The sequence below is a fragment of the Chaetura pelagica genome, unplaced genomic scaffold (genome assembly GCF_000747805.2).
Source record: "Chaetura pelagica isolate M959 unplaced genomic scaffold, ChaPel_1.0 scaffold66, whole genome shotgun sequence".
NCBI lineage: Eukaryota > Metazoa > Chordata > Aves > Apodiformes > Apodidae > Chaetura > Chaetura pelagica.
The window spans coordinates 5026700-5054690 of record NW_009953811.1 but is presented as its reverse complement, the minus strand read 5'-3'; positions in this window follow the sequence as shown (position 1 = coordinate 5054690).

Here is a 27991-nt window from a genome sequence, read left to right as displayed (position 1 = left end):
TTTGCTGTTGAAATACTTCATAAACACATGACAAACAGGATTCCTTCTGCAATATCCATACAGCACAGCATTGCATTAGGCACTGTTAATGAAATCTGAATTTAAGTCTGTGAATAACACCTGACCTGTCCTCATGCACATCTCAAGTGGGCCCAAGTCCATAATTCACGGTGTGCTCCCTAATGCCCCGTGTCTCGTACTACATTTGCACAAATGCAGACGGGAACATGCAGTTATCATCAAATCCAAGCATTATTAAAATTAGAGAAAAAAGCTCAGGAGATCATGCATATCACATCCTTCATTATTATTATACTGTTAACAAGCTGACTTGTTTTTAAAGTGCCTGAAAGGTCAGAGGAGGGACAGGGTCTCTCCTTGCTGCCCTTGAAGTCAGTGCTAAAATAGCCATTAATTTTAGCACTGCAAATTCAAAGACACAAAATACTGAAATCACTTGCAGACAACATCAACAGAACTTGGAGCAAGTATTACATTTCCTGCAACAACTAATGAAAAGTATAGACAAGTGATGCATGAATAAAACATAGAGGTTCATCAAGAACCTATGACCTGTATAACCATGAGCAAACTACTGAAGATTGAATTTGTCATTTAAAATTACATACCTGAGGTAGGAGCTCCAGCTCTCTCTCTGGTCAGCAGAAAAGGATCAGCAACCTCAGAGGACAATTTAATGCACCTAAGACATGAACCTGCCACATGACCAGGAGTTTAATTTGAGTGCCTAAAGCTAGATGGGATGAACCAGGAAGAGCAAACACACAAAACAAATAGTAGTAGCTGTTGGGACAAAACTGCTGAGGGCCTTGCAAATCCTGTTGAAATTTAATGTGCTTTATTTCTTACCTTTAAATTGAGTTGAAGTTACTATAATATCTCCAGAGATTTGTTAATACACTGTACTTTCTTAGCATAAAGAAAAAAAAGTCTATTCAATAAAAGAGGGGGTTTTTTTCCTTGCAGTCTTAGGAACAGTGTTTTCCAAAGCACTGGTTTACTGTTTGAGGTTTTCTTAAACCTCTTAGAACATCTCTTTGAGCTACGTGAACTCACTCTTGCTGTTGCTTTCTTTGTTTGGATTCTGGTAGGGGATCTGGCTGTCTTTGTGCAGATCCCAGATCCAGCCACTAATTATCCATCTACAATAAAAGATGTTAATTCTACTCAGCCATTGATGATCAATTCAATCTAATCCTCAATGATTTTAATAGAATAATTGCAAATCAGCCACAAAGACTTGCCTCAAACTTCAGCTTGAGGGTCTGTCTAAGTTAATAAAAAATCATAAGTCACAATATTGTCAAGCTAAGTATTCCATTCCATGAAATATCATTATTTATATATGATAAAATGAAAAATAAAGACTATCTACTCAGCAGTATAATGAAAACATATGCATATTTCTTATCTATGCATAAAATACAGTTACTTCATCTGCCATTCTTTTTACACACTTCCACAAACTTATAAAAACACTTTTTTTTTTTTTTTCCCCAGCAGTCCTTCCTGGAAGGAAGACAAGAAGGAATTATTATCTTAATTGTATAGGGGGGAAATCATTGCCTTGAAAAATTAAATTACATTTCTCAAGTACAGTGCCCTGAGAACTGATTTATCTTAAATTCCTCCCCATTGTTTCACAGCTCAGTCATGAATATTCTCTCTTGCAGCTTGCAATTATTTGCATTTTGCCATATCTGTGTGTTTGACAATGGGCAACATGAACATGAGAGTGTCACCAGGGTCACACTCACCCCACCCTGGTGCTATTCACACAGGTAGCCACATCACAGGCAACATGGGAAAGTGTAGCTGGAAAGCTGCCTGGCAGAGAAGGACCTGGGGGTTCTAACTGACACAGTGTGACCAGCAGAAGTAGAGAGGTGATTGTCCCCCTGTACTCAGCACTGGTGAGGCCACACCTGGACTATTGTGTCCATTTTTGGGCAACTCAATTCAAGAGAGGTATCGAGGTGCTGGAGTGAGGACAGAGGAGGGCAACAAAGCTGGTGAAGGGCATGAGACTCAATCTTATGAAGAACGCTTGAAGGAGATGGGAATGTTTAGTTTGAGGAAGAGGAGGCTGAGGGGAGACCTCATCAGTCTCTACAACTGCCTGAAAGGACATTGTAGAGAGGTTGGTTCTGGTCTCTTCACACAGGTAATTAGCGACAGAACAAGAGGGAAGGGCTTCAAGCTGCAACAGGGGATGTTTAGACTGGACATCAGGAAATCTTTTTCACAGAAAGAGTGGTCAGACACTGGAATAGGCTGCCCAGGGAGGTGGTGGAGTCACCATCCTCAGATGTGTTTAAGGGTTGTTTGGATGTGGTGTTGGTGGATATGGTTTAGGGGAGAACTTTGTAGAGAAGGGATGATGGTTGGACTCTGTGATCCCAAGGGTCTTCCTCAACATGAATGGTTCTATGATTCTATGTTTTGTTTTTAGGCAAATGAAACAAAGTCACATCCCCAGTTTTGGCCTCCTGAAGCATGATAGGAAATGCAGTTCTTCAATCTCCAGCTATGAGGTCTAAATCCACCTCCATAATTAGACTAGATTTTAGCACTTGTCCATAAAACAAACATTTTGAAATAAAAAGCAAAGCAGATCAAGTGCCACCCTTTCATTCACCGCATTTTCTGAGTAGCATTTTCTTATTTTTTAAGAAAAAAATATATATTAAAAAACTCAGTTCAACTAAAGTGTTAAAATATCACCCTACATATACTTCCAGCAAGTAACTTCTCGGCATGGGTTAGGACTCTACTTCGAAAACTATTGTCATCCAGGAGACAACCTGTAGTTTTAAATGACTAGGCTGTCAGTTCTTCAGCTTTCTGCTCTTGCTTTTTCTGCTTTAGTGAATAGTAACAATTACACGACAAACAGCATGTTATTTCCAACTGTGTTTTTTTGACAGAAATCTTTGTGATACAAATATTGCAAACTTGCATTCATTTGCACAATTAATTTTTATGCAGATTTTTAAAACCTAACAAAGCTTTTCATAAAACCGTACAGTCTTTGGACTTTGGACCAAAAGTGAGGCATCTTTTCAAAAGTATTTTTATTTAAAAAGAATGTTTTAAATAGTGTCGATTTGGGAATTTTTTTTTGCTAGTTTTGCTAGATTTTTGTTGAGATTTGCAAACAGTGTATTTCATACCCTGAAAAGGGTGTTGTCAACAACGAGAATGAACTAAGACTAATTTAATTCACACTAATTAAACACACACAGGACACAGACAACACACAGAGCAGGGCTTGCATATGTTACCCCACCCCTCCCTTCTTCCTGGGCCCAAATCACTTTGTTCCCGGTTTCTCTCCCTCCTTCCCCCCAGCAACACAGAGGGATGGGGATGGGGTTTAGAGTCAGTTCACAGGCTGGTGGTTCCTGCTGCTCCTTCCTCCTCAGGAAGAAGGATTCCTTACAGGCCTTCCCTGCTTCCCCACGGGGTCCCTCCCATGGCAGAGAGTCCTCCATGAACCTCTCCTTCATGAGTCCTTCCCATGAGGTCTGGAGCTGCTCCAGCCTGGGCTTCCCACAGAGTCACGGCTGCTTCAGGAACAAACTCCCCTGGCACCAGGGTCTTCCAAAGCTGCGCAATCAGAGTCCACAGGCAACAAATCCTCTGGGCACAAAATCCAAATCCAGTGGCCAAGTTCACCCTCCAGGTGCCTTCATGGAATGTTCCACCACGTTCCTCCATGAGTGCAGGGGCACAGCTGCCATCTCGCAATGGGCTGCAGGGAAATTTCTGCTCAGGCACCTTCTTCCCCTTCTTCCTCACGAACCACCAGCACAGCCCTCCTTCTGCTCAGCTCTTCTCCCCCTCCGCTCAGCTCTTATCTCCGTTCTTTCGTATGTTAATGACAGAGGCACATCTATTGTTCCTCTAATGGTTCCTTGACTGGATTTGGAGCAGGGGGAGCTTCTCAGCTTCTTACCTGAGCCATTCTTGGCATCCTTCCCCTGCTACCAAAAAAACACCAAACCGAACCAGAACACTTGGTCCATATTTATTTTATCTGCCCATCTTTCTCTCACTGTGCAGAAACATTACATACATGAGAATTCTTTTCTTTTTCTTTTTTTTTTTCCCTGTTAATACTCTTTTTGTTCCAAGGTCCATTTTGAAAAGTTCTAGTCTCTTCATGCTTGACAAGTTCTGTAGCTGCAGTTTTTATGAATCAAAGCCTTTCATGTAGTGTTTTTTTATGCAATACAATTAATACATGTTACAGCAAACAAAATTAATTTTGCATCAGCATAAGACACCTTATTAATATTTATTTTATTTTATAGATATATTTTACCCAATGAAGAGGACTCCCTGTACCTGTTGAGCCTGGATTTCTATTAGCAAAATTAACTTAATTCTGTTCTTTTCCACATATACTTTTACATTTGCAGATACCTGATATATTTATATATTACCTGTTACACATGTACACTAATTAACATTTATATTTGAAATTAAACATTTTATCCTGAGCACTTTCAGTTGAAGTCTCCTAGCAACGAAGCCTTCTCAATGGTGACCCTTATCAGATGTCATTTATAATTCAATAGGCTACTTTTCTGTGATTTGGGGATTTTTAAAATTTATTAAATCCTTTTTTATATATTACTTGGTTTCTGGCTTTACTCATTTTCTCAATGTCTTTGTAATAGTAAAACAATAGATTCGAAAAAGTATAAAATTCAACTTAAACTGAATTATAAAAATAAAAAGAAATAATTGCACATTAATAAATAAACAAAAAAAAAAATAAGGTAGTCTTTGTTTATTCTCTGTTTCTATTCCATAAAAAAACAATCCTATGATGGCATTTCAATTAAAATGAAATATTTTAGTCTAAAATATCACTTCCAATTTAAATTTATGTTTCCATTCCACAGTTTAGTTTAATTTGTTCTGGGCTGGAACTGAAAAATCCAAAAGCTATGGCTTTCTCTAAAAAAATTCAACACAGACTCCAATGTCATTGTGCTTAAAGCTGAAACAGCAACATTTTGGATACCTGGAATTTCCAGGTTTTGGATGTTCTTTTTCCCCATTTATTTCTGGTTTGTTACTTCTGTCCTTATTGGAAATACTTAGGACTAGACAAAGAATTATAAGGGAAACTTTTTCTTTTTTATTTTTAATTAAGAAACCTTTTTCTTTTTATTTTTTAAAGAGGAAACCACTGAGGAAAAGGTGGAAAATGAAAGGACAAGGGAAAGAGAAAGGAAGAAAGGAAGAAAGAAAGAAAGAAAGAAAGAAAGAAAGAAAGAAAGAAAGAAAGAAAGAAAGAAAGAAAGAAAGAAAGAAAGAAAGAAAGAAAGAAAGAAAGAAAGAAAGAAAGAAAGAAAGAAAGAAAGAAAGAAAGAAAGAAAGAAAGAAAAGAAGAAAGAAAGAAAGAAAAAAAAGAAAAAGAAAGAGAAGAAATCCTGAATTCCATTCCTAAAAGTTGAAACTGTTCTTATGTTTTTAAAGATAATTTATGGATACAACCATACTTCTATTACACCAGTACTGTGGGGATATCTTATTAACACAAACTAAGAGAATTGCAAAGCAATAACTGAGTCTTGTCTACAGTCAGAAGATTTCTTTCAAAATGCCATTCAACCTGCAGTAAGTGTATGAGGGAAAGGGGTCATTTCAGTGGAAACCAGAAAAATTAGCAGTCACAGTCACTATGGTAAACAATTTTTGTCCAATTAATCCCTCTGTCAATGGAAAAATATCAACTAACTCTGATCTTAGCAGAATGTCTGTTTCTCGAACATTAAAATTCCTTTTCTATGTAGCATTGCAAATACTTTTGTTGTTTGTATGGATTTAGATTTTTAGTGCATTATTATCCACAATATTTCCATTAGAATTGCTACTGGAAGGTTGGTCTGCTTATGGGGCCTGGGCTCCTTTTTAATAACATTTCCTTTCTATTGATGTGTCTGTGGCCCCACTTCAGCAATGTTAGCAACATAGTAAAAAATCCTTTTCCAAAGAGCTTACTCTCCAAATTAGAAGAAAAAGTGGAACAAGGGATATTTAATTCTGATTAAAGACCAACTCACTCTTTTCATAGAGTTTAGTGAACTTCTGCATGAAGCCTCCTGATGTCTGCGTAGGCAGAGCAGGACATAATGCACTTCTCTCACTTGGAGGCTGGAAGTGCAAACCCCAAGGCTTCATTTGATGTTGTGCAACTGAAGCAAGTAGGACCTACTGTAGGGCAGGGCAGGAGGGTTTCCTCATCTGTCCACAGCTCAGAGTGGTCCCATCCAGGCAACAGCCTTGCTGGGAACATGTAAGTCTGAAAACCTGTTTGCACCTACAGAAACTCTCTGATTGCCAAGGGTTATTGCAGATACCAGTAAGGAGGATTTGTTTCATTGCCTGCCCTCCCATCTCCCTAGTTCTCTGCCTCTTAATTTTTCTTCCCTCCCCCATTTGAAAAACCTCTGCTGTAAAAAGGCAAAGAAGTAAAGACATGAAGTCTCCTCTCCAGGTTTACATTGTAGATCTGTAGAGACTTGGTCCAGCTCTGTTTACTAGAGCACTACCTGGCTTCTCAGATGTAAAGGTTTTATCTAGAGAGTTCTACCTAGATGAGACAAGTCAGGTGCATTATTTTATCTCTGAATTTCTGGGTGATTTTCTCAACCTTTTGGTATTGTGCCCATCTATGATCCTTTTACACTTAGATCTCCAGCAAAAGGACACAGTGAGCACTAGACATTTCAAATCTTAATTAATGAAAATCCCTTTTATTGTCCATAATCAAGCTGCTGGGCAAAATTAAGTAAGTGGACCTTATTTGGAGACAGAGAAGAGATCAAAAGATCAAGAAATCAGATTAGACTGGAAAAACTGATCCATCAATTACCAGTTACTAAAATTAGACTTTGACAAATGTCAGCATGAAGTGTTCCCCCCTGGAGAATTGGTGCTAATTGTCCTGAACTGGGCTAGATAGCAGATGAGATGCACATGCTCAGAACAAGTCTGCGAGACAGACTGAAAAGATTCAGCATCTTTAAACACTTTTTAGTTGCTATCACTGGACATATTTCCAGTTCATTCTTCTATACATTAGAGAAAATTTCATTCCAGCAGATTGTTCAGTAAAACAGATGCTGTTTATCACTTTCTCTTCCTTTTCCATGCTGCTGTTTGTTTCACAGTCAATGAGTACTTGTTTAAAAACCTAAAAATCTTCATCAGATAATTGTGGCTAAGAGGACACCAGATCTTTGCAGGAGTACATCAAAATGCATCCATTCATTGGCTCATACTTTTGAGTCTTACTATAGAGATCTATATTTATGCATGTCCCCTGTTTAAGTACTTAGAAATCTATAAATTATATCCATATATTTCAGTCTGACAAATGTTTTAGTCAATATACCAAAGGAAAATTTGACCAGGAAGAATTTAATGGTGAGTAGGTATTGAAATACACAGCAAGAAATGCATTAACCATTTCTTTTTAATATTGACAACTGTTTCAAACAACACACAGTACTACTACTGAAAGGACAGTCAGTATCTTCCTTTATAATTATTCACTATTCACAAGGAAATGTGGAATTAGGAAACTGAAGACACCAGTGGTTACCTCTGCAGCTGACTGTATCACTTTGAGGTCTTCCACATTATCAGATTCCTGAAATCAAGCACTAGTATGCACACCAACATGCAGAAAGAGCAATATTTTAACTCCTAAGAGGACTCTAGTTGCAACTCTAAGCATCTGAATGCAGACTCACTGCAACTGCCCAGTCAGTACCAATGATACAGAATTAGAATGCAAGAAACCTCGTTTTTTCTTGTGAATTCCAACAAGACAGGTTAGTAAGTTGCACCGGGAGGCTGTGGATGCCCCATCCCCAAAAATGTTCAAGGCCAAGTTAGATGGTGTTTTGAGTAAACTAGTCTAATGGGACATGTCCCTTCCCATGCAGCAGGGTTGGAACTACATGATCTTTAGGGTTCCTTCCAACCCAAAACATTCCATCATTCTATGTTTCTATGCCAGAAGAACCAGGGAAAGAAGATTCTAAATATGTTTTCTTCTGAGGGGTATGAATCAAAATCTTTCCTTCTCAGGAACTGATGCCTGGTTGGAGCTACATTTAGATGAGAAAGACAATGGTAAGAGCTACTGTGGCTTGGGAAAACAGGTAGGATCTTACAATGTAGTAGCAAAAATATTCTCAGTTTTGTAAGACTGCTCAGCAATGAACATAAGCAAAAGCAGTAATAAAGATAACTCCACCAACGGTGGATTGCAACCAGATCTAAAAGCAATAAGCCATGTCTATTTTATACACAGTAAAATGAGGGAACAACTGTAGCGCAGAGACTCAGCTGCAGCTGGTTAATCAGATAATTAACCAATTGTTTAATTGTTGGGTAATTGGATAACGACAGCAGAGAAAATGTATCTGCCTGAGTTTCAGCATGAGCTTGAACAGTAACAGGAGTTTCTGGGCTGTTAGTCTCCCAAGGAAGAGGATGATACTATATGTTCAATTGTATTTTTAGCAAGATAATCTAAATAATTCTAAAGCTAGAACAGATATGCCTATGTCTGGTACAATCAGGATCTTCTTCTGCTGTCTGCACCTCATTCAGTGTAGATGAAAACACCATGACCACAGTTTAAGGTAAAGCATAGGAAAATTCAAAATGAGGGGGGACTTTTAGGAGCTGGAAAACCTCTTTCTAGAATTCAACACACCAAAGTTCTCATGGATGTAATGCCAAATGTAAATCTGGTTATGGATTTGCGAACAAGTGACTCTGACAGTAAAATGACTCTATGAAAGCCACCCACTCTCCCACCAACACTATTATTTCATTTAGCTCCTTTACTTAGCTGGGCATTTTACAGGACAAACAAATGGTTCTTGTCCCAAGTATCTTGTCAAATAATTTTTTCAGTGATGTAATGAGTGACAACAAGTGGCAGCAGTAGAGCAAGAGGGGACTGAGCCTGGGCCTTAAAAGTGTATCTGTGATTATCCAGTCTCAGTTTACAAACTGTGTGATGTGTATTATGTGTTCTTTTTCTGCTTTTTACAAGAGAAGGAAGAATTCTGGACAGTAGGGGTTTTTTTATTCCATTGCTACTGAGATTTTCATAGCTATCTCAGTAAAAATATGAGAGTTAGCATACACAATATAATGAAGTACTGTATGATTGCCAATTTTTGGAAGTATATTACAAATAACTACCAGGAAGGAAACCATAGAAACATGGCTAAGTGTGTAGCATTGAAATGAAAGCCAACAAAATAAAATAATAATAATTAAAAAATTTAAAAACCCCACAAACACACACCAAAAAAAACCCAACCCAAAACAAACAACAAAACCAAACCTGAATTTTTTAGATGACTTAAAAGTCAAGGAGACATTTATTTTTCTGAAGTAATAGATATATTCCATCTTTTTAACTACTTTCCTTTACATGTCACCTTGGTCATGTAATGGATTTCTGTTCTAGATAATGCACCATTTCCACATAATGTTGAAACATGGAGCTCACAGGCAGCCTGCATGGATAAATCAATGCTTACTAAGTAAGGATATGAGTTATACCAAAGCAACTACTCTGCACCAATTATTAATGCAGATAGTGGCCTTTGCTACATCTCCCTGATGGAAGGGATTTAAATTAGAAGCATGGTTGTCTTAATTTCCCCATGTGGCAAATGGGTAGAGAGAAGAGTGAAACGGACTGCACTCTGCTGTTGAGATGGTTTTAGCTCTCTGCTGCTTTTTTAGGGAGAAACTGAACTGAGTTGAACTCAGTTCAGATAAATATATGTTTCTTAAAAAGGAAATAAGTTACTGTTTTGCACCAGGAAGGCTCAGATCTGCCAAGAGGATGGGGTGCATCTCACCTGCTTATAAATAGTTAGAGGTTTTCTTTGATACAAACCTTGTGGATTGATGAAAATACTTTTTCATCAACCTTTTGCTGTCTTTTAATTCTAGTGGTACTGATACCTCTGATCACAGCGTATCTTCTCCACACATAATTTCTAAAAATCTTGACTGAATTTTGGATTTCATGGTAGCCCCTGCCACGTGTGAGAAGAGAAGTTGCTGATATAATAGTTGAACCTTATCTACTTTCTAGAGTTAATTTGAACACTTGCCTTACATCCTTCTAAGTTCCTTCAGCCTTAGAATGTGTATTTTCTCTTTGCACCTGATCATCTAAAAGTTAGAGATGCAGTTAAAGCTAGTCATGGCGATGCCTTCTGTACAGATGAGAGCAGAGTAGACATCTGTAGTTCATCTAGTCCGTCCTCCTGCACAAAGGAGACATGATGTTGACACTAGATAAGTTTTCTCAGCGAATTTTCTAGATGAGTTATGAAAATTTCTAATGATGGAGATTCCACAAACTCATCCAACCTTTTCCAGTTTAAAGACATTCTTACTGTGATTTCCCCCCCACCCCATTTATCGAGAAACCTCACTTATTTTTTCAAGTCATTTCCCCTGTCCTTTAGCATAGAGAGCTGCTTTTGTTTCATGGGACTCTGAAATATTCACATCTTGCTTTAGCAGAGTCAAGGTGATTTGCCAGTGAGCTGTGAAGATTTTCTCTCCTTCACTGGGGCTAACATGACGATTGTGATTTGTCATGATTGTCTAGATTGTGGTTAGATGTGGAAATACAGTAATAGATGCTTTCACGCAAAGATGGAAGGTTGTGACACCAGTGTCAAACCAACTATTTCAGCATTCCCCAGTGATGCATCAAAATGTCAAAATAGTGACAGAAGTTGAAAAGCATCGCTAACAGGAGAGGACCCTGAGCACACCTTCCAAAGAAAGAAAAAGGCAAGTTTCAGTTGTGTTCTGAAAGAGAGACTGTCCTCTTAATGGTATGGCACTCGTTCTGGTAATGTCTAGTTTAGAAAGGCAATCAAGTGGTCATGCAGCCATGTGGAAGCTGTACATTCTTTGTGGACAAGTAATCAGTGGATGCAGAATACATCTGAAAATAAGAAACAAAAATTAACAACTACTGTTGTCTGAAATAATTAACAATTACATAATTTAAGCAAAATGGAAGAGGGTTATGATTTACCAAATATCCTGGCAGAACAAAAATATAATTAAGTATCTTGCAGAATAAAGTAGAATTAAGACTCAAGAGCACTCGCTAATTTTTGTAGTCTTCTGGGGATTTGAAGTACCTGTAATTTTGCTGTAGTTCGTTTATACTGTGGTAGCACAATTATGGCCCAATGTGCCAAATGAAAAGCACATAATAATAATTAATCCTTACACTACCAAATTTGCAATACAATTAGTTATGATGAAGAACAAAGAATGGAAGACTTGCTTTGGGGACAGGTAGTCTTACTTGGGACTAAAACAAGATTTAACCCCAGTTACACTTACAGTCATTAAGTCAAAGAAAATAAAAAAATCTGTTCAAGTTTACAGAAAAACAGATGCAGCAATTTCAGGAGTTGATCACATATTTCTCATTCCTGTAATGTGCTTCAAACTGACTGTCATTTCCTATTCCTTCTCCTAATAATTATGTGTTTAGTGCAGGGCAAGAAGCTGGATTTCTTTTCTGCTAAATATTCAGGTGGAAAAAAAGAGGCTTGAAGTCCTGAGATTCTTGCTCCCCAAAGAGATGTTTCCTACCTGCACTGCTGAGGTACCACTGTGCAGAGTTGAAGACACCAGGATGGCAAGAAGTGAATCCATTTTTTAAGTGCTAACAATGACTGAAACTGCTCCAAGTGTGTTTTGGGAATTCAAATTCCAAAGTCTTTCTTTAAACCCATATTAACTATCAGTTTAGATGAGGGTCTTCGCTTTCCTAGGTTTGATTCAGATGAACCATCCTGAAGTCAGCATACAAGTCAGAGTTTTATTGAAGTAGAAATGAAGTCAATGTTCTTTATTGCTGAAATCCAAGTAATTTTTTATCATGTTTAGCTTAACATTGCCTGGCAAAAACAACCTGGGAAAAGCTGCAAATGTAATAACTTCATTAGTTAAGCTATTTTTAATTTACTTAACATGTTTTTTCTTAAAGAATTTTTAATTTCCAAATATATTAAGGTATCAATTATATTAGTTACAGTGATTAGTTAAATCAAATTAACTTCATCAATTACTTACGACTGTTGAACACTGAGTTATATTATTCTAATAATACTGAAGTTCACTGCTGACCAAAGTCAGTCCTAGCAAACAGTTAAAACCTACTACTTCAATAGAATTATTAAATCTTCATTCCTTCTTTAACTAAGACAAAAGACTCATCACAGCCATGCTGTTCACAAGATGATCACTACACCAATTCATTACTGTAATCCAATTTGCCAAGGAAGCTTCTTAGGCATGCAGTTTTCTGGTTGCATTTCTGAACAACTAAAATACATCAGGCATGTGAACAATTGACTGTCTCAAAATCATTTTGCAAAGGTAATGTAAATTCCTCTTACAATCAGTAAAGGAAGGATTACTTGGCTGCTACCAAGACTAATCTGACACCTCTCAAATATGACACAGGTTCTTGTGTATACCTGTTTCTTACAATTAATTTTACTGAACACGGTGTAGAGTTCTCAATGCTAGAGCATTGAAAATTCAATAACCTCTTTTTCGTTATGTGATATTGCCCATTTCTCTGGTTCGGAGATTTCTAATCTAAAATGTAAATTCTGTTGGGTCCATGTGGTAGGGTTTTGGTAGCAGCAGAGGCACAGGGGTGGCTGCTGTGAGAAGCTGATGGAAAATACTCCACGTCCAAACCTGGTCCCACCTCTGGCTAAGGCCAAGTTCATCAGAAATTGTGGATGCACCTCTGCAAGTGACACATTCAGAAGGGGCAAAGGAAACTTCAGTAAGCCCTACATGGCAGAGGAGAGAGAGAGGTGAGAGCATTACCTGAGGAGATATCAAAGGCAATGAGAAAGGAGAGGGAGCAGGTTCCCAAGCAGAGATTCCCCTGCAGCCCATGGTCCTGCTGCACTCCATTGAGAACCACAGTGGAGGAGCCCATGAAGGACCACAGTGGGGCAGAGGTGGACCTGCAGCTGTGGAGGACCCCACACCAGGGAACATGACTGCTCCCAAAGCAGCCTGTGATATGTGAGTATCTGGTGTTGGAGCCATCTGTTCCTGAGGGACTGCACCTCGTGAGAGGGACTCATGTTGGAGGGGTTTGTGAAGGACTCTTTTCCATGGCAGAGACTCTACATTGGAGCAGAGAAAGACTGAACACAATGTCCTTTCCCTGAGGAGGAAGGATGTGTGACAAACTGACAGTAAACCTCCATTCCCTGTCCCCTTGCAACGCTGAGGGGGAAAAGGTGGAGAAATCAGGAGTAAAATAATGCGGGCCCATGAGGAAGGGAGGGGTGGGGAAAGATATTTAAGATCTGGCTTTGTTTTCTCTTTGTCCTGTTTTCATTTGACTGGTGATTATTTATTTTTTTTTTTCCCCAGGTTGAGTCTGTTTTGCCCGTGGCCATAATTGATGAGTGAACCCTCACTGTCCTTGTGTCAACCCAGATTTAGTTGGATTTCCTCCCTATCCCACAGTAGGGAGGGATGAGTGAGTAGATGTCTGGATCATAGTTGCTGTTTGGTCCTAAACCACAGCACAAGTGTTTCTGGCTGCTCCTGTTTGCTTTAGGTGATATTTGATTTATCCAGCCATGCAGGGGAGGAATCAAATATTTATTTATTTTTTATTATTGTAAGAGCAAAGCTCTTTTGGACACATCAGGGGATAATTCAGTGTGCAACCATCTTCCACCACTGAAAATATCAAAGGTCTATTTTAAAAAGAGGCCAAAGTGCTTTGTCTATTTCACAGCCAAAAACTACAGTGAGATTAATTTTCTTCTACAAAGGTATAAAGTTCAAGTTGCTAAAATTAGCAATTGTTTCACCTGTGCCTCTTCTCTATGGTCCTATTCAAAGCAGTATTGTTTAATGTTTCAGTGCCTGCTGCTAAAAATGTAAGATTACCCATTTAATGTGTCAAAAAGCTATAGCTAATTATTCTCATAGCAAGGATAATCGTACCAATTATGATTCTTTAAAAAGAATGGTGGAAACAAAGTAGAGATAAGATTTAATGACAAAGACAAATTGGGAAGGCAGGAAAATCTTAAATACTGAAAACCTACAGTGCCTTCTTTTTTTACAGGAAATAATAAAATTACAACTCTATGAAGGGGACAAGTTATCACCATTAAATCAATGGAATTATGAATTATTATGATGTTTACTGTTTGTTTGGAATGAAGCTCAGAGCTGTCCCTCCAGCTTCAAATCTCCAGCTGTAGGATATGACATACAGCAAGATCTAATATTTGTACTGTATCTACCCTAGATTGATAAATGGTAGAAATTTAGGTGCAGAGTACTGAATGCACTGGTCCACCCTTTGCTAGACAAACACCTTATTTCTCAGGACAGTCTATGGAGAAAGAGAGGCAGCCAGCAGTCATAGAATTATATGGTCTTCTTACGTCAAGTATCTATATCCCTGATTGTCTCAGGAGCACAATTATTGCTGAAGGACACTTCAGGCCAACTAGGTTAGACTTCTGTTTCTCTTTGCTAATGTGCAGAGTGTACAGGTTTTTCCATCCACCTCAGCTACAGGCTGCACACCCTGCTGTTGAGGAGAAGTACCAAAAAGAGCAGAGCTGAAACTTGATGAGGAAGACAAAAGTGGCAACAATGAAACCTATATCCCCAGCAAAGGTCAATAACCAAAAAAATGGAACAAAGGGATTGTCAGGCTGAAGCATAAAGAGGTCTACTCTCCCACATAAAAAAGACCCTAATAAGATGTGGGACACTTTCAGGGGGGAGCACTCCGCGACCCTGCTAAAAATGACACATTGTACTGGTAGAAGACCAAGGAGCAAGGAGACAGTGAGGAATTTTGCTCTTTCTGCCTTGCTGCAAGACCAAACATGGAATCTACTGGCTTTTAAACTCGGTTGACAGTCTGCTCCTGCAGCTGTTACCTCAGGAGCCGACAGCGGGCCTGTAAGTAATGGCTTCTATCACTTACTTATGGGTATTTTTAATCACTTTAAATGGCTTTGTGACAAAATTGGATTTCTCTGAATGTAGTCACAACCTTGGAGAGAAAAATCACAAAGCCCTTGTTTCTGATCCAGATCACACAGACAGCTTGAACATACCTACTGTCACTTAAAGAATAAAGAACAGCATTGCAAAATTGTCTTCTTGCACCTGCCAAATTCAAAGCCACAGATTGAGTTCAAACAAAGTGTTGCCCTGTTCTGCAAGCACTGATAATAAAGATACCATAAAAGTTCTTGGCACAAAGGAAAATAAGTCAATATACACATTAGGACACTACAACAGATAATATTTAGCTCTATTATAACCAGGTATTCAAGCACTCTTGGAGAAATTGAATCTGCCTGCTGTGATTTCTGCCATGCTTGCTTTAAGCTCTTCTCTTATCCAACTCCCCAACTGTTTATCAAACAGAAGATATCGTCTGGATGCTAAGGAGATATTTCACCATCAGACTGAAGTGTGGCCTTCTATGAGAGGTGTCACAGTAAAAGGTGTTGAGAGATGGAAGGAGTGTAAAATCTTTTCAAATCTCCTTCTCCCCTATTTCAAAATCCTTTTCTGAAATGTATCCTCTGTTGCTACCAGGCAACTTTTATATTAAGAGAAATATATACCATGGCTAAATAAAGAAGTGGATGGAATGAAAAAAAACTGTAAGTGTAAAGGTTACTGACATATTTAGAAAAACCTTGAAGAGGCTACAGGAAAGCTGAATTTTCTCTTAGCAAGATTTACATTAAATACAGTTATTTGGGACCACCTTACTTTTGGAAAGACAGTGATTTTCCCATAGTACAGTGGAATTAACACCTGTTTAACAACTGCTCCAGGCCTTTAATTACTGTGGGGATTATTACACATTCCCACTTCTCATCAATGTTATTGTTTTGTTCCCAAAAGGCTGGGCAATTCCAAAGTCAATCAATAGGGCTTGAACTCCTTAACCAAAATATTGTGTGACTTAGACACACAGATCTTGGAGTGACAGCACTGGAAGGTTGTTCTCTGTTAAACAGAAAGGTGTGTAGCTGTGACTCGTATTTTACATTTAGAAAAGCAATGCTGCAGCATTGAGTTCTGGATATTTAAAGGTATTCAAAAATATTTTAAGTTCCCGGATCCTCTCTGCATTTATTCCATCCTGCTTCACAAATCTTTGACCATTTTTTCCACCCTTAGTTGAGTTTTTGAAATGAAATACCAGTTGGCCTTGAATTTCCTTAAGACGACCCTGTGAGGCAGATGGGAACTCATGACCATGATGCAACTTCTGAGGACCTAGGGGTGAGTTTCATCCCATCTCATTTAAACTATGTAGAAGCTTTCTGTCTTGTCTGTGCCAATTATCTGTACTGTTTCTTTAGGAAATGGAAAGAGATAACTACTTCCAAAGGGAAAATGATCCTGCTCATCATGAAATATTATTTTAGCTTAAGACACATATTCTGGAATATCTCCCTGCCTCTCCATGATTTACAAAAGGAGCTTACACCAAAGGTTTCCCTACTGTTAAATCACTACGTTTAAGCACCCGTTGCAACTAAATTTAAAAATAACATTATAAGACTAAACCTAAAAGCCTTTTCTGTACTACAGCTGGTAAACAGACTACCTGACAGCCAGGCTACATGTGGGTTACAGACACTTCCTTTTAACATTTTTTTTTTTAAAAAGCACTTCTCTCTGTATTGTCTATCATACAGCTCAAAGTGCACCTGAATAGTCCAGACAGCTGACTAGTTGAATGGTTCAGTTGTTGTTAAGTGTATACAGCAATCTTACTAAAAGCTCTTTCTGGGTTTTAGGAGTTACCTCTTCAGCCAGTTCTGCCAGTAACAAACCTTGTGTTCTGCCACTAACAAGCTTATTTTGACTATGCTAATAGCTTTGCTGAATTATCCTAGTCTAGCTTTTGCATGCTTTCATTTTCTGCTCTAGACTAGCATCCAAGCAGGATTTAGGAAACTGGTGGGTGAAAGCAAAGGGTTTACTTTTACTGTAATAGAACAAGAGGAGAAATAATCTGGTTTCCCTTCTGTTCCCTAAATGAGAAGCAGCAGTCCATTCCCAATGCTCCCTTACAAATGGCAAAGCATGAGAAACTGCCGAAGTGTGAGATGGGAATTTCAGGTCATTATTAATCTGGTTGACATGCAAAGTGCTGAGGTAAAAATTGAAAGCCTTGTTGCACATCCCAACCCCCTGGGACATTTGGTCTCCCAGGAATCATTATTTCCTCTGTACAATCTATTGTTTCATAAAGAATATTGTGTTTCAGCAGAAAAGTCAAATGTGTGCTCTCACAACTCCACGTGGCTGTAGCTTACTGCTGAGTTAATACTTTGCCACATAAATAAAACTGTACAAAAAAAGAAAGAGCAGACTTGCAAAGAAACATGGGGGGAAATATAATTCATTGGCGCTCAGGGCTGAAAAGCTGGTGAGTTTCTCTCCTTTCCTTTCTTCTTGCCTTTACCCTTACAAGTTGATGTGTATCCAAACAGCTTGAAAAGTACTTTGAAATCCAACTTTAGTCAGCTACGATGAAGACATAAGAGGAGCTGATTTTTCCTTTGTGATGCTCTGTTTTCTTCACTCTTTTATTCAGTGTTCATTTCAGCAGTGGCTGCAGGAGAGGAGCCAAGTGGTGTTGCTTGGATTTTTTTATTATTTTTTTGTGTGTGTGCAGTTAAAGATGTATTTCTTGAGTTGCACTGAGCAATAGTCACTACCTATTGCTAGTAAGCCAAGCTCAGCTAATGAGCTGAGAAAGGGCTTCAAACAAACTCTAAGCCTTTTCAAAGCAGGGAAGCCATCACATTTTGCCTAAGGCCTCTTTTGTCAGGTAAGAAAATGCTGCTTTTTGCGGAAAGATGTCAAATTGCTTTTATTACAGAAATAATAAATAATACTATATTCGTATGCTATTATTTTTTATGAAAACTGTACTGAATATATCAACCTGACAAACTTTTTAAGGTATCATTTGGATGAGGTTTTTTCATCAAACTGTGGACCAGTCATTGTTCTCAAGGACAAGCTGCCACTCAAAGGGATGTATAGAGTTTCAAAGATGAGGCCTACAGGAACTTCAAGATATTCAGCTGGTTTAAAAAAAAAAAAAAAAGTAAGATTCTGCACCTTATGAGTTATTCCTGCACAGCTGGGGAGCTGTTCCACTGAAAAAGACTTGGAGATCCTGGTCAAATAGCTGAATATGAGCCAACAGTGTGCCTTGGCAGCAAAGAATGACAGTATTCTGGGCTGCTAATGCAGAAACAGAGACAGTAGTTGGAAAGAAGGGATTATTCCTCTCTAAGTGGCAGTCACAAATATAATACTGCATCCAGTTTGGGGACATCTGAAAAAGAAAGGCATTGGTAAAGTGGTATGAATTCACTGATGGGCAACCAATGAGTGAGGTTAGGAGGGGGAGCAGGAACTGAAGTAATTGCCCTTCACGAGGTATTGGGGCACCTGGGTTTGTTTGGACTGAAGAAGAGACAGCTCCATGAGGACTTCATAGCATCCTGCCCATGTCCACCAAAAGGGCAGCAAGAATGTAAAACCAGGCTCTTAAAAGTAAAGAATGGTGGAAGAACCAAAGATCAGGAGTGTAAGACAAAGAGATGTTCAGAACAAATATAACAAAAAAACTTAGACAACTAGGCATTGGAGCTTTTCAAAAATTAGCCAGCAAAGTCCTGAGCCACCTGGCAAAATCTCACGAGTGGCCTTGATATAAAGGAGCAGGGTTGAGATAGAGACCTTCTGACATTCCTCCCAACCTTGGTTATTCTATGAAGTCTCTGATTAACTTTCTGTTCCTGTGATCTTTGTCGGCATATTTGAAAATGCTACAATTAGCCTGTCATTCTCCTACTGGTAAAGTAGTTTTGGAAAAAAAATCCAGGAGACTACAACCATTATGAATGTATTTTAATACCAAGTTAGTAAAGTAGACCTATGCAGGCAACCAGGAGTTCCCTCAAAAATAATTATAAAAACTCTAGTTCAGCAAAACACTTAAACTCACATTTAAGCATATCTTTATTTCCTATTCAGTACAGTCTCTCTACTAAATTAGATATCTATGTCTTTTTTTATTCTGGTCCCTCTAATGCAATCACACATTTCTTTTTAATAGATTGTAAACACATACTTAAAGCTGGACTAATACCTGACATCTTTCCTGTACTGAGATGTTTGTTAATATTGAAATGTGATTATCATTCATCTAATTTGTGGATTACCTGTTATTTTATTTTACAGCTATATGCAGTATCACCAACCATTCATATGTAAGTAAGAAATGAGGAAATGATATGGCTATTGCATAAAATGTAATGATACGAAAATTATGAGTTTTGATTCTGGATAATTTTTAAAAGTAAAAGGATTCAGTACTATGATATTCTTTTGGCAGGTGGGATGTTGTAACATGGAGCACAGTGGGTACACTCCACACGCTCTGGCCATAAGAACTTGTGCTGAGATGAGGACATGTATCACTGATTACTTCATCATTTTGGTTCAGAATTGACTCCATGTGAGGGTATTCTAGCACATATTTCAGTTTCCATCCCACCCTTTCAGCCTGGTTGTTGGTGAAGGAAACATACACAGCTGCTTTGGAGAAAATCCCACTGTCTGGCATTGCCTCTGGGCTAGAAGAGCATTGGACAACAGGAAGGAAAATAATAGCTGAAAAACATTTGAATTTTCTCCAGACTGAATAACAAAATAAATGCTGCTGAGGACAGAAGACCCTCTGAAGTATTGACTAGAGCTGTAACCTCAATCACAGCTGAGAAGAAATAATTCTCAAGGTCAAATGGAGTCTGAAGTTCTCTTGGCTTCTTCTTGAGAGCCCAGCAGATAAATGTTGCTTTTAAAGTCTTGGTAGGCACAAAGTGCTTAGTCCTTACTTATTTATTTAGAGAACAGTATTCTTCTGTTCTGGCATTACCATGGTGACACCTCATTTGAGGTCTCTGAATAACAGCGACTAAGCTACAACTGTGGTTGACCATAAATGATACATAGAAGATTCCTGTGATCCAGGGCCATCCCTGGAAGTGTTTAAAAGCTGTGTGGGCATGGTGCACAGGGACATGGTTTAGTGGTGGACTTGACAGAGCGAATTTTAGAGCTGGACCTTCTTAAAGGTCTTCTCCAACCTAAATGATTCAGTGATTCTGTGATTCACTCATCATGGTAAAATAGCACCGCAAAACAGTCCTTTGGAGCTGGACAAGAAATAACAGTGAAAATCATAGTATTTGCAAGAATGCTCTTTATACTGACAAGGATAAGAAGGACTAGATAAAATAAGATAATTTAATGTAAATATCTAGCTGGATTCTCAGAAAAGTTGGTTGACAAATGACAAATGAATGCAGCAATGCTGTAAAAATGTATAATAACTGAGTATCTTAGTATATTTCCTTAGGATTATCCAAGACCAATAAACCCTTAAAATTAAGGAAAAGAGAATTATGTACCTTAGTCTTGAACACTTGAAAAATTATGTACAGTATTAATACACATGCAGATGACAAGAAAAGATTTTCAGAATATTAATGAAATGCAACGCTGAACAGTGTGTGTTAATATTAATTACTATTTTCAATTTATTCTCTTGATGTTCTAGGAAAGATCAAGAGAAAGAGTAGCAAGAATGTTTAAGTTATATTGATATGCAAATTCATTTTCCATGTAACATCGTGCATTTCAATGTGGCAAACTTCATCCTTTATTCTTTTTCCATGAAAGAAAGAAACATGACTTTGTGCCTAAGGTATCTAATAAAATTTTGTGGCCCATTTCAAGGTTTATGAATCATCTATGCACAGTGAAACCCTTAACTACATATTGTATGAATGGTGACTCCACTATGCTTCATGGTGGCTTTTGGGTCTTTTTAATAGCTTTTACAACTGCTTTCCTAATAGTTTTTAATAACTTTTACAATTTACTTTTTGACTATCACTAAGCACTGAGCCAACTTTTTCAGAGAACTATTCACTGCAATTTCAAGACCACATTCCTCAATTGAAACAACTATTTTTAAAATTGTATATGGAAGGTTTAAGACTAGTTATTAATGTACATCTGTTAACATTGTTCTTATACAGTTTTATTAACTGATTCATTACCTGTTTATCATCATATGTTGCATTTCACCTGTATTATATTTCTAAATTGTACTGAGTTCTAGAGCTGGAGGTCAAGCCAAGGCTTTGGTTTATTTGTTAGGCTCTATCTCAGCATTCAGATCTTAGATATCCCATAGATCTCTGTCAAGCATTTTTCTGTGTGATTTTCCTACACAGAAACTAGTGTATCAGAACTTCAATACCTTTGGAAATGAACATTTAATTCTTTGTATCCATGAATGAAATCTAAAATTATTCTTCACCAGACATAACCGCTTTTTCCTGAAGAAAGAAGGCTGTAAAGGAAAATTCATTCATGTATTTTAGGCACCTTAAGAAGGTTTCAACTCACCAGATTTTAAATGCTTACAAAGTAATTGTCTATACCTGAACTAAGTGGGGGGGTTTTGACTCCTTGCAATCAGGGAGAGACATGACCATTTGTAGAATCTGATTAATCTTATTCAGAGGTAGATATCCATAGTAGGTCAGATGAAACATGCAATTTGAGTGCCTGTTCTCTCTATGACTATAAAACAAGTTCAAATACATATTGGACCATACAGTTCACATGTAGACATCTACACAGCTGGAAAGCTCCACATGCTGAGATGAGCTTGACATCCTTAGTTTACAGCCACGGTTGCTGTTTCAGCTCCTACATAGACAGCCACTGGAAAGTTTATGCAATGTATGTATCTTTGTGCTATAATCAAATCAATATTTTAATAACTACACTTTTCACAGTTAGAAAGGATATTTCCCAAAGCTATATGAGCATGATTTTGTTTTAAATTAAGATTTGGAATCTGTTGTGAACTGTAGAAACACAGAGCAAAGTGCTATCATCACATATCAGATCATGACCCAAAGGATGCACTGAAATTTGTTTGCTAAATTCTGAATAAAATAGCACAAGTGCAATGAGACTATCCTATAATTGCATTTTCACTAAACTATATGATTCCTTCTAAATTTAATGTAATTAAAAGTAGCTCAAAGCACGAAGAGGAAGCAGAGCAAAACAGAGGGAAGAAGTGATAAAGACTATATCAGAATGATAAAGCAGACTAGGCCAGTAAAAACACTGTTCTGTACCTGAGGTAATGGGTAGGAAAATACAGTTTCAGATTCTTTGAGTATTTAAAGTTTCAGAAAGAAACAGGAAATGTCACATTTACAAAAATAAAGGATGTTAGAAGCCTACCTGGCCTTCGTGAAGGATGATAGCTTGCATTTGTCATAATTTTTGCTACAGCTTATCTAACAGCAGTGAAAACACTTCAGACATATTCAGCCACATTGTAGAAGTCAACATTTTATGGCAAAAGTGTGCTAAGTTCAGTTGAGCATTGAGAAAGCATTTTTAAGAAAGACTCAAGGAGTCTTCTAAACTGTGGGGAAAAAATTAACTTCATAATAGTTTGGTAAATCAGCTTCACCAGTCCTGAATGTGAGAATTACACAATCTTTTCTTGGGTTCAGTCTCTCTACTATAAGGGTGAGAAAGACAGCTTTGAGGTATCCTGCTTGTTTTTAAGAGTGAAGCTGGGTTCTTGCATAATAGAAGACTATTCTGGGAAAATAGAAAACATTCATTCCATGCAAAATAGAAATGTATTAACAAAACAGGACTAAATCATGGAGAGAGGAATTCAGAAATACATCAGTCTTTAGCAGATAAGCAAAGGTAGTGTTCTGGTTAAATACATGAAGAGAATTGTTAGTGTCCAGGAAAGAAGACAATCTTGTTAACAAGGGACTATATGTAATTGAATGGGAAATAATAATGTGTCACTTCCCATAAAGATAACTTTATGCAACCTAAAAATGTTGGAAATATTAAAGTCTAGAAATATATATTTTTTTTCCATTATTACTTGCCTGGAATCAAATACTGTCTTCTTCTCACATCTCAAGGGTTACTTCTGACAGTGTCCCATCAACCTGAAGGTCATGGGACAGTTTTTTGAAAGTCCCTCACCGTAAATGTCAGCCTCATCTGCAAAGCCCTAGCCTGCAGTTCCAAAGTGGCTCTGGAAGCAGTTTAATCCAGTTCAATAGAATTAGCCTTTAAAGTCTCCAGTAGTTATCCCATTGTCTCTTTCCTTATTCCTAGTTATGAATGTTGATGGATGAAAGTAGCAATTTTCTCCAGGAAACTCTGGGTTTATACCTTGATACGAAAATAATCTTCTCCCACATTTTTTCTAGAAAACCACAGAATCATGGAATCATAGAATCATTAAGGTTGGAAGTGACCTTAAAGATCATCAAGTTCTAACCCCCCTGCCATGAGCAGGGAAACCTACCACTAGTCCAGATTGCACAAAACCTCATCCAACCTGGCCTTCAAAACTTCCAGGGATGGGGCATCAACAACCTCCCTGGGCAACCCATTCCAGTTCCTTACCACCCTTAGAGTGAAGAATTTCTTTCTAATACCTAACCTAAATCTGCCCTCTATCAGTTTAAAACCATTACCCTTGTCCTATCACTGTCTTCTCTGATGAAAAACCCCTCCATGATGCCAATCGTTCTATCCTGCAGATTTCTAGACTCACTCTGGAGACAGATGCTCGAATATTTCAGGAGCTGCAGATGCACTGCAAAACTCAAGGTCCAGGCCTCTTGCTCCACCTTTCAAAATCTTGTCAGCCCTTGGGAGTACTAACCTGGCAGTTTTTTTCTGACTTCATGCCCTCTTTTCTCAATGAGTCTTATAAAACTTGTGGAGTTGCTGAATGGAGAAACTGAAAGAGAGACTGACTAATTATTGTAATTATGCTGAGTTTATTCCCCCACAGAAAACAATACAGCAGCTTAGGGAAGCAAGGCTGGTGCCCTTTGCAAATACTTATATAGTAATAATTTACACACAGGTATAAAACTCTTCTGTGGGAATTCAGTGTTTGTGAAAGATTTCATCTCATTGTCTCTGAGACTGAGGTGATCTATGATTACCTGCAGAGCATGGACTACAAAAGTGCTGAGAATGGACAACAGTCCACTTTATAGAAGTAACTCCTGGCAACCACATAATCCTGATCTCTCTCTGATTAACCTTCCAGCTTTTGCTTCTTCAAGTGGTGAAGTGCCCAGCTATGGAAGAACTGAAACTCATCCCATGTATACCATTGAAAAGCCAACAGAGAGGAAGAGCTTCAGATCAGCACTAGCTTGTATGAAACAGCTTCTCTCACTCCCTAAGCCACGTAGCTGCTTCAGAGCTCTTGCTGCCTTCAGAAATACAGGGTTTGCAGTGGAAGGAATCAAGCATGATATATTATTTCCAGTTAAAAGCAGCCATCCATGATGGTAAGACCTTTATCTTTTGGGACAATGCCTCAGCAACCAAAATGCTTGAAGATTTCAGGTGAGAAAAAAGGATGAAACAGAGATTGAGGGCTAAGAATAGGAAGCAGAAGTGATCACAGTGAGTAGTTTGACTCTAATAAATGTGAGTCTCTCAGCCCTGTTGGTGTAGTTCATAAGGAAGAGTTTATGTGAACTTGTAGAAGCCAAATAACATTGATCATCATCATTTATATAACTCTGCCAGCTGAAAAGGAAAAAGAAGTTTCTTTTTTGCCTCCAACTTAATTCCTTGATGTTGCCTTTGGCAACTTTTTTAAATTCTATGTTATTACTCTACAGTTAATGACTTCTGAAAAAATCAATACAAACCTGGATAACTTTGGTGATTATTTTTTTAATAGTCGTCTAAAATCTAAGCTTCCAACAAGTTATTTTTAAACGTTTCTCTTTGGCCAACTTTTAATTTATACTCACTCCTGAAACAGTGCTCTTGCAATATCTTTGTTAAGAAATATTAACAACTACCTTAAAAGTTTTGGTTTCACAAAGATAAAAGGAAAGACTCCCAGTTTATGCAGCTGTCACATCCTGTGGGCTGAGAATATTTTAGATTAGTTGAGTCTCTAAAATTAACATTTTCTCTAGACATTCCCAATTTTCCTAGTGAGTTTCACTGTTTTGATTTTTACTTATACAAATAGAGAAGCCCTAAGGGGCCTAAACTGAGATGTCTAAAGCAGTCTGGTTTTCCAATGGAAAACAGTCTTCCATCTTCTGAAAACAAGACATTTTTAAAGAAGTTTGTTTATTTGGACATGCGTAAAATCTAAGTATGGAAAACTCTATCTTTTAATAAAGTTTAAAAAATTCTCCCTTTTTCTGTATGTACCAGCAAGGATTTGTAAAGACTACAGTTGCAATACAACTTCTACAATAAAATTAATTTCTCCTTTTTCTGTGTATCTATGACAAGAATTAGAGTAGCAAATGAGAACTTACCTTTTTATATTCTTCTTTACTTTTAGAGCACAAGGAAAGTTATGAGGGAGAGCAAAAGGGAGAAGAAATATATGAACAAGAATCCATTTGTAACATAGAGAGAGAGCAAATTGCACCTCCAGTCATATTCATACAACATAACGAGGTGACCCCCCTGCCCCTTTCCTTCAAAGTTGAAAGGGAGGTTTCATTTTTGCACACTTAAAATAAATGTCTGCCTCCTGTTAAAAAAAAATGAAGGAAAAAAAAAAAAAAAAAAAAAAGAGGAATTAAAAAAAAAAAGGTGTTGCTCAAGGGAAGCCATCAGCACTTGAGAGAACCATAATCCCCACCATCTGCTACCACAGAGACAGAGCAACTATTCACAGCTTTTGTTGCAGTCCTTGGGCTGTGATTGTACTGCAACTGAGGGTGGTCACAGTAGACCTGAGCAATTTTATATCTTTACTGCTTATTCCCTTGCCTACCACTGCCTTTCTTCCTCCCTGCTCTGCCCATTTCTTTACTGTAACAGGCAAAATGAGGGCAGAGAAGGGATTGTGTCTTTCTGATCTTTAGGCCACCTGCTGTCACCAACAGAAGCATGACATAAGCATTGTATTGTGGGCCTGTAGGAGATGTCCCCTAGATGGAGATTCATTTTGTTTAATTATAGACACCTAAAAAGTATTCAGTCTAAGCTAACTATCTAGGCTCCTCCTACAGACGATAAAAAAGAGGGAGTTCCAAAGGTGATTCATTCTATCCTACAATTGGTATTAATCCTGTATCAAGGGCTGTGTAAAACAAATTGTCTTGTCTGCTACAAAAGGAGCTCAGTCTCCAGTTTAGAGCAGATACCCAGGATGGGTTTTGCCTGAGAAAATGCTGACTCTTCCACTGCAGACATCCTTATCCCAGCTGACTATTTTGATTTGTTTGGTAGTCAATAGAAAGAACTGGAACTTTTGACTCCTCTTTTCTTAATGCAGATTGTAATATTACAAGTATTTCTCACCACTAATAATAATTACTAGCTTGGATGTAGACTTTTTTTATAGATTTATACAGTTAGAAGAGGTGACTTGTGTTTCTGATTTCCAGATGGCTAAAATTAAGTGAGATGAATCTGGGCTTTTCTGACTTGCCCATAAAATTAGAAATCATGCTTTGTGAGCAATGTCATTATCTTCAAAAGATTAGTCCCCTTGGCCAAACAGCTACTGACCAACATTATCATTTTCAGTATTTGGACTGTGCAGCTTCTCACGTGTTCTCTAGAATGGCACATAGTGAGTCAAAGGCTGAAGACCAGACCTTCTTCTGTCACAATGGAAAGCCACAGCAATTCCTTCCAAGTTTCTGGGTTATTGAAATAAACTGAGGATAATTCAACGGTAGAGGAAAAATGTGTGTATGTTTTTTGAACTGTCTGGAAATGTCCATATGGCACAATGTCCAAATGTTCATGTCACTTAATTTTCACAGACTAGTTAGCTTATGGTAAATATATTATATAAGCTACACATTTGTGAGGATGCTTATTCACCTCAGTGTGCATTTAAATGAGTACTAGTTCATCATGACCTTTAAAACACAAACATCTTTACTTCATTGGCATTTAAGTATTGGATTGAGCTTTATCTCAATGAGCTCATTAGAGAAAGTTGAATGTATGGGAGGGTAGTTCTTCAGCCTTATTTCTCTGCAAGTTTTATAGTTAATTACTAGGACTAAATACTACATAAGAACACAAACAGTATTACAAGTTAAAATGGAAGGTTCTGTAGCAGATATAGCTTTATAAAAAAGCATAAGTTAAATGCTAAGAACTCATTCATAATAAAAAGCAATTTCCCAAGTATTATGTGCTATCTTCATTATGGTTAAATATCATAAATTAACAGTGTGCATTCCAATTCCAACATCTTGTGTTCTTCAGTATTCTTAAAAATCAGTTGAATCAAAAGTCCGCCAAAGCTTCAATGAAAGTAATAAAAGACAATTTAATTGACAGAAATGTATTTTAGATAATACTTCTTATCTTCAGGCAACACATTTTATTACCTAAAACTTCATTACTGTGCATAAAAAGAGGAGAAAGAGAAACATATGTTTACTTGTAGTGAATCATACATTTAAAATGATAACAGAATTGATTTATTCCTTTTTTTTATCTTTATACTTCCTGACCCACATGCTGAAATGTGAAAACCTAGAAATCCATGGTACTTTTTTTTTTTTTTTTCCAGGAAAAGAACAATAATGTTCTCAGATGAACAACATTTTTGCATTGTTACAGTGTCCATTGTTTTCCTAAGATCAAATCTAAAAGGAAATCAACCACCATAACATCCATGGCAGTCCTTCTGTCAGATCTTACA